Below are 7,661 nucleotides of genomic sequence, written 5' to 3' on the forward strand. Positions count from 1 at the left end.
ATGGTAATATTTTCATATTACCACGTAATATGTAGTAATCTTTCTACATTACCGCGAACCAAATGGCCCCTAAAGAGCGTCATACCAAGTCCGAATGGTAAGGTTGACATACGTAGAAATTGATATTACTATTTTTTTGTTATTATGTATGAGTAATGTTATTCAGGCCGAAAGCATTACCTAATGAGATAGATACTCATTCCTTGGTTGACATCTATGGTCCTTCACCGTGTCGAGATTTGAATTAAGGTAGATGAAGCGGTGGACATAGCTTAGGAAGGAGATTGGTGAGGCAAATGTAGGCGTAATTAAGGGGTTGACCTAGGTGCAACCAACAGAGGAGATCTCACCTTGGACCAAGGTGTCATCGAAGTGGTGAACAAGAAAATAAAGACTAAGAGCACATGGAGATGGCTGGCGAGGAAGTGGAATTGGATTAATACTGGGCAAAAGGCATGTTGGAAGATGGAGAGAACACCAATGTGGAAACTGCAGAGGATGGTGGCTTCAAGGGTCATGGCAATGTGTGTGTGTGTGTGTGTGTGTGTGTGTGTGTGTGTGATAGAGAGAGACATGGATGCCAAATGCTATACGGAAAACTTGTTTGGCTCAAATGGCATTACTCATTTTGTATTTTGTAGCAGTATGTGCAAAATTTATTTTAAGTTATTAATTTTTATGAATTTGTTTTGTTAAAATTTTATATTTCAATTATTCCCTCCATCTCCTTATGAGTGTCTATTTCTAGCAGCTTTCCATGTCCAAAATTATCTCTCAGCATACTTAATTTAAATGTTAATTTTTAAATTTAACCTTACCAATTTATTTAAAAACATTTTTTTCACCACCATCACATTAAATGTATGACCTTAATAGATTGAGAGAGAGATATGGCAAAATGGAAAATGTAAGCAAAATATTCATGAAAATTTAACTATAACTACATTCCTTACTCTACAAGAAATGGAAGAGAGGATATCAAATTATTATTATTATTATTATTTTTTTTTTTATTCTACATTATTCTACATTTTCTACTTCCTTAATTTTACAATAAAAAAAACATACACAAAAAACAGTTCTACAAAAAGTTATTAAGCAAATCTAAATTGTCATTTTGTCACCAAGGTTCACTTATGAAACACCAATGACCAAGTGATCTATTAATAACTAGGTCCCCATTGAAACCTTTCACAAGAGATGAGAGTTTGAATCATGGGTAAGGGTACATTTCTGGGAGTGTGAATAGTGATTGTGAATGTGTGATTCTAGCACCCATATGTCCGTAGGCTCTATTCTCACTTGCTTCGCTGAAGTTTATCCACGCCCTTGCCTTTATTAGCAGCCTAGTACCATCATGAACTAGGTAGACGTTCACAATCCAGAGAGGACAAACATTATTGTTTAGAAAGTGACAAACCCTTTCACTTTCAAGCTTTCAATAGTCTCCTTAAGGCTCATCTCAAGAGGAATGTAATCTATACCAAAGCTTTTTGACTTCTCCTTTGAGACCTGCCATGTTGGCATAAATGGATGTTCATCTGCACACCTGCCAATATAAACAATTTTTTAGATATAACATCCAAAGATAACATTGAAAAATTAATATATGAAATCTCAAAGAACTTAAACATCTTGTTTAGTAAAGATTCTTATAAAATTATATGACTAGAAGATGTCCAATAAACATTATAAAGAAAAAGGTTCCTGGTCCAGATTAAGATGTTTTTTAAAGCATGCTAGACTAGGAACCTACAAAAAAATACTTTCAAAATCACAAAGGAAATAATTTTAGAACACTAGTATGTGATCTGTAATGAGAAAATGAGATAAATTAAAATTCTATCAGAGTAACTTACTTTTGTGGGAGTTGAAGAGTTGGATACAGTTCATGAATTATTTTCAGGAGCTCCGACAAATGCGCAACGCTTTCAACTAAGCAATATCTTCCATTTGTCGAGGGAGACTCGAATCCAAGGATGTGTGCCAATGCAACATCTTTAACATTCATCCACCCAAAGCTTGAATTTGGATAAGTAGAAGCTCCTACAATAGATTATCCAACATTTGATCACGTCTATTATAAGTACATCAAAAGAAACATCTGACGATCTCCACAAAGATAATTACTGTCCTAACCAAATATTTGTTACCATGCATCGTTATATCACTAATGTATTGAAAAAATGCTCCATGTTATCCTCTAGAGATTAGCAAAGGCCATATTTCTGTTAAAACAAAAAGTCCTATTGTTTTAAAGAGTATTGATAGTATTTCATATAAGTTCCTCTTCCAAACTCCACATTTTAATAAAAGATCACTACACTGGAAGATATTTGTTTTTGACATCTTGGACCAAAAGTTGTAGCCTATTTTTCTCTCGAACAAGCCAACAATGCAAAGATCAAGGCCTCATACTCAAACACAGATTCTTAGGTATATAAATCCTCTGATAATTGTTGTGGAATTATCTCTCTAATTTTCAATGTGACACAAAAATTAGTAATTCTTGCTGAAGTTAATGGGCTAGGAGTAACATATTAGTAGGAAAGAACTCTAAAAAGCAAATATTGCATATGAGGTAACAGTAAAATTACAATGATCATTGGACCCAGCTCCTAAACTAGTAACTACCAACTACATACCATTTATCAAGTTCAGGATTACAGCAGAGCTTGTGTTTAAAGTTGGTTGCAAAAGAGGGTCGATGACCATCGATGGATTGATTATGACTATTTCAATGCCATTGTCCTTGGAGAACTTCCAAGCAGACTCCTCTGCAAGGGTCTTAGATAGCATATACCACATCTAAGAGAAAACTATGATGGTAGAAAATGAGCAAATTTATACTAATATACTTTTTCATCAATGTTAAAAGCAAATGTAAATTATGTAAGACTATACAATAAGAAAGCATGGCAACATTAGCAATTAGGAGGTTGTTAGCCTAAAAAGAGCCAAAGATGATTGTATTATATTCCTAAAGAAACAAAAAGTAATCAATTCAGTTGGTTACGGGCAACCAGAAGTGGAGTAGACCATTATAAGGTAGTTAGTTATTGCAGGGAAAGTGGTTGTAGTGGGTTATAGGGAAGAGATACAAAAGAAAGGGAGAAGTAGAAAAGAGGGCATGAAACTCTTGTATTCAGCAACCTTTGGTTGGGCCTCTTGTTTCTAGATTGTATCTATCAGAGTTTCAGAATTAATAACTATCAATAGAGATTCACTACAAGAGAGTTTGACTTCAAAATTCCACACCAAATTAATTTTGAATCACTAAATCATTACATACTGAGGACATCAATTGGTTTATAATTAAATAAGACTAAATATTAGTTAAATTCATATAGATAAATCTTAGTCTTCCATCACAGGTTAGATGGCATTATGTTAACATCTTAACTAAAATTGAATCAGATAAGAAATGTTCCAATTTTCAAATTAGTAGTATTTTGGCTGAACTATGTGCAGTCAGCTCAAGTATTCAAATTTTAAACACACAGTCTTAAGTTACTGATAAAGTCCAAGGCCGAGCGAGATATATATTTATATATATTAGCTTATACTGAAAATATAATTCCGTTGGCATGTGAAACAAATGCATACCTTTCCACGCTCTCATAACTCTACATCCGAAAACCATATCTCACCAACAATCACATCAAGAGTTCGCGGTCTACCATTGAATAGAACAGCAACCACAGATGATGTGACAACGACCCTCGATGGAAGAGATTTTGACACAAGAACCCATAACATTGAGGGTCCCCTTCACTGCAGGATCAATAAATTCAATCTAAAGTGGTAGATTTTTGTATTTAGAATAACAAAAGAAAAGGTAAAAAAAACAATGGTGAAAGGAACTGAATTTAAAATCTAAATTGATGGTTAAATCTTGAAACTTGAAACCATTGACATGAGCATATTTGAAAATTTTCCCAATAATTAGAGGGTGAAATTATTTGAAAAGCAGACTTTATAAATGAAACAAATGGTAGAGAACGATAGCCAGTGATGAAATTAATCAGCATGAAATGAAAACTCTATCATAAATAAAAAGACTCTGGTATGTAACCAAGGATGTTGAAAGTTCTCTTTGATAGTCTCCAACACATTGAACAAGCACATAAACTACATCAAAGAATTAATTTTCTATCAAAAATAAATGATAGACTATTTAGCACAAGAGTGCAAAACATTAAGGGTTCCCTTCATTACAGGATCAATTAACTCTGCCTGAAATATAGAAATTTTCTTTGGTAATATTTAGAGGTAAAAAAGATAAAATAAGAGGCGAAGAGAAAAATAAATGGTCTGAAAACTGAAATGCAAATTAAATCTTACACATTGAAACTGTTCAATTGAATGTCAGTTGAAATTTTGTCCACTATAAAGATTGAAATTATTTGGAAAAAAAATTGAGGAAATGCAACAAATAGTCAATGATAATAAAGCTAATAGATATAAATATTAGAATCTATCATAAATATCTGGACACACAAATATGTAAATAGGGACAATGACAGATCAGTGTAATAATCTCCAATGCATCAACTAACCACATTAAATTGCTTAAATAATTATTAAAAGTAAATGGACCTCAATATATTAACAAACTCAGACAATGCTAAAAATTAACTATGATGCCCTCCAACACATCCTGCACAATGTATATCCTACACAATGCATCTGATGAAGACTTGTTGTAATCTAATTCACATTGGTCCATCAGCATCCATTACAACCCATGAAACATAAAAACTAATCTTTTTATATACCTTGCACAAGGAAAAAACCAGAAGCCGCTAAATTTAATCAATACCTATTTATCCATTTTTTAAGCAAATGGACAAGTCACTGCAGGAGCGTATGCCATGCGCTCTCACCTTATACATGGGCCATCCCATGCATAGGGGATCCAGCTTACCATGTGTTGGGTTGGAAATGAACCTTCAACCTCTTGCACGGGAACGAATGCCTTAACCGTTGCCACATGCCCTCACCCTTTGCATGGGCCATCCCATGCACAGGGGATTCAACTCGACACTAAAAGTTTTTCACTTAAAAATTAGTATGAAATATATATAACTTTAGTAAAACGTTCAAAGTGCTTTAGTCACAAACTAAGGAAACAAATTTAGTAGTTCTTGTTCCTTTTTTTTGTGTGTGCGCTCACATGCAAAAGTTTCAGCAAATGCGCATTTAGAGTTTGAGCATCAAAAGATAATTTGTAAGAGGAACCTATGGATCTGCAGAATTAACAAAGTAAGGAGAAGCTATATGGAAAACACATTCACATCCATCAACTGCAACATCAAATGAGCCCTCTTCCAGTAAATTTGCTTTGAATAGCTTAAGGAGCTCACTGGCTCCATCTAGAGAACGCAAGTGCTCTATCTTCTTGGGATCACCTAAAAATCAAAAGACCATTACAAAGTTTGAAATTTTTATTTTTCATGAATAGATTAATAACAAAACTAATTACATACACAAGCTATCAAACCTATCATTATGCAAAAGGTAAGGAAGCAATGCTGACTGCTCTGTAAATCTAAAATAAGTCAATAAATGTGGGCAACTCTATGTACCGTTTACAAGTCTCATGAAATAATTACTATGTCACACCAAAATCACAAATGCCAATACTTGCCTACTAAGCCATGAAGATGTTGAAGACCAAATATTTTTTAGTTGTTGATGACCAAATGTTTTTTTTACAAAAACTTAAAGAGTAAAACTTCTGACTTTTTTTAATAAGCAAAGGGGAACTTGACGGTTTTTATTTTTCTTTTTAAAAGAGTAACTAGAAGAGTATATACAACTAATCACTCTATAATAAAATGAATAATAGGAACCAAGGCATAACCAAGTGGTTTCCTACCTTATTTGTGTTTGAGAGGTCTTGACACACCCCTTGTGTGTGACCCGCAAGTGCACGAGTTTGTCGAAGTAATAAATCCCAGGTGAGTAAGTTATCGTATCCACAGGGAATAGTGAATAGAAACACAACGATTACTACTTAACCAAGTGAAGATGAAATAGTAATGGAGTGGATAAAATCAATATGAACGAGACTAAAGAGAATAAGAAAGAGACGCATGATAAAATGAGAGGAAAGGCAATCGATAGAAAGTGAGGCACTCGGACATTGCTCCCCCTAGGGTTATTGCTTCAAGTGCAAGAACAATTATTATGTCTCCTAACTGATGCTTAATGAATCATGGAAATCCTAAAATACACGGTCCCAAACCTAAGGTTAACAGTGACTAACTCTACACTATGTCCCGGCGGAGAAATCGCTTAGTCTCAACACCTCACACTATGCAAAAGTTGCAAGAAGCTCTATAGATTCCAAGTGATAAACCCTATTCTCATATGTAGATCTAACCCTTTGGTCCAGGCGAAAGACCCCTAGTCACAATTAAGCCCCAGGTGCTAAAGTCACTTCAACGCTTCACTCTGTTGCTCCCGCAACTAAGCCCCAGCAAAGTTCATCCTTTAGCCCTTCACTCTATTGTCACCACAAAAAACTCTTGGAATATGGAGGTAGGATAAATCACATCGGAGGGGAAAGGAGACGCTCAGCTATCTCTCGACTCACCCTCTCGACCCTCTCCAATCTTGCTTTGTCTAACCCTCATAGTGTGTCGCTCACTCACAAGGATTACCAATGTAGACTCTTGACCCTAGTGTCACTCTAAGGGATAAATCAATCAACAAACATTCAAGATTGGATCTCAATTAAAGACATCAATTAAGGAAAAGATAATAAAATGTTAATGAAACAATAGCATCCTAGGGTTTACAAGTAAAAGTACCCACTAGGGGGTTTAGCTCTCAATGGAGCAAGTCACAATCAATAATGAAATCGAAAGTAAAAGAACATGTAATCCATAAGAAAAACCCCCTTGGTATTCGTGGTCGATGGTCTTGTGGAGTAGCCCTCATCTTGTCCAAAAGGTCCCCTTGTCAAGCCTAGGGCGCATCCGACCGGATCGGTACCGACGAAAGCTCCCCAATAACAATCTTCCAAGAGAAACGTGGTGTCGAAGTCGTAGAACCACTCCAAAAGCCTTGCTAAAAGCCCCTCTAAATCCTAGTCGCAAGCCTCTCAAAAAAATGGAGAAAAGATGGAAAGAGAAATCCTCGAAATCGGGCTTAATCGCGGCTTTTAAATAGGCTGGAATCGGGAATCCACACAGGCGTGTGGAATTTTCACACGCCCATGTGAATCTACAGGAATCTGAATTTCGGTAATCTGTGAACAGTAAGTACTACAGTGATTTGCTACAATACCTGCTACAGTACTTTGCCAAAAACACTCCCGAATTCACACTTTTCATCAAGGCAACATAAACAGGCACACGTCTAATTTACACAAGTCGGAAGTCTTGCTAACTTTGCACAAGTCGGAACACATGAGTGTGACTGCCTTTGTGCTCCTCCAATTTACATAATCCATTGATCACAATGGAGGTTGGCACACACTCATATGTCTTCGAGCACAACTTGCATTTTCTCATGTGTTCACTTCAAGATTCCATCAACATAATACATTCGCAATCTACTTTGGCTCATTTCTTCTCTATTTGGCTCCACAACCCTATATGCTCAAAAGAACACAAAAACACAAGTATTAGCGATAAAACCTGATAAAAGTA

The 7,661-nt window shown here is 35.4% G+C and overlaps 1 pseudogene; it reads right to left on the bottom strand.

The window, feature by feature from the left end:
• Positions 1 to 1,404: 1,404 nt before the first annotated feature.
• On the bottom strand, positions 1,405 to 5,510 carry LOC120257410 (annotated as a pseudogene).
• Between the last annotated feature and the right edge of the window lie 2,151 nt (positions 5,511 to 7,661).

The sequence above is a fragment of the Dioscorea cayenensis genome, unplaced genomic scaffold, assembly GCF_009730915.1.
Source record: "Dioscorea cayenensis subsp. rotundata cultivar TDr96_F1 unplaced genomic scaffold, TDr96_F1_v2_PseudoChromosome.rev07_lg8_w22 25.fasta BLBR01002086.1, whole genome shotgun sequence".
NCBI classification, from domain to species: domain Eukaryota; kingdom Viridiplantae; phylum Streptophyta; class Magnoliopsida; order Dioscoreales; family Dioscoreaceae; genus Dioscorea; species Dioscorea cayenensis.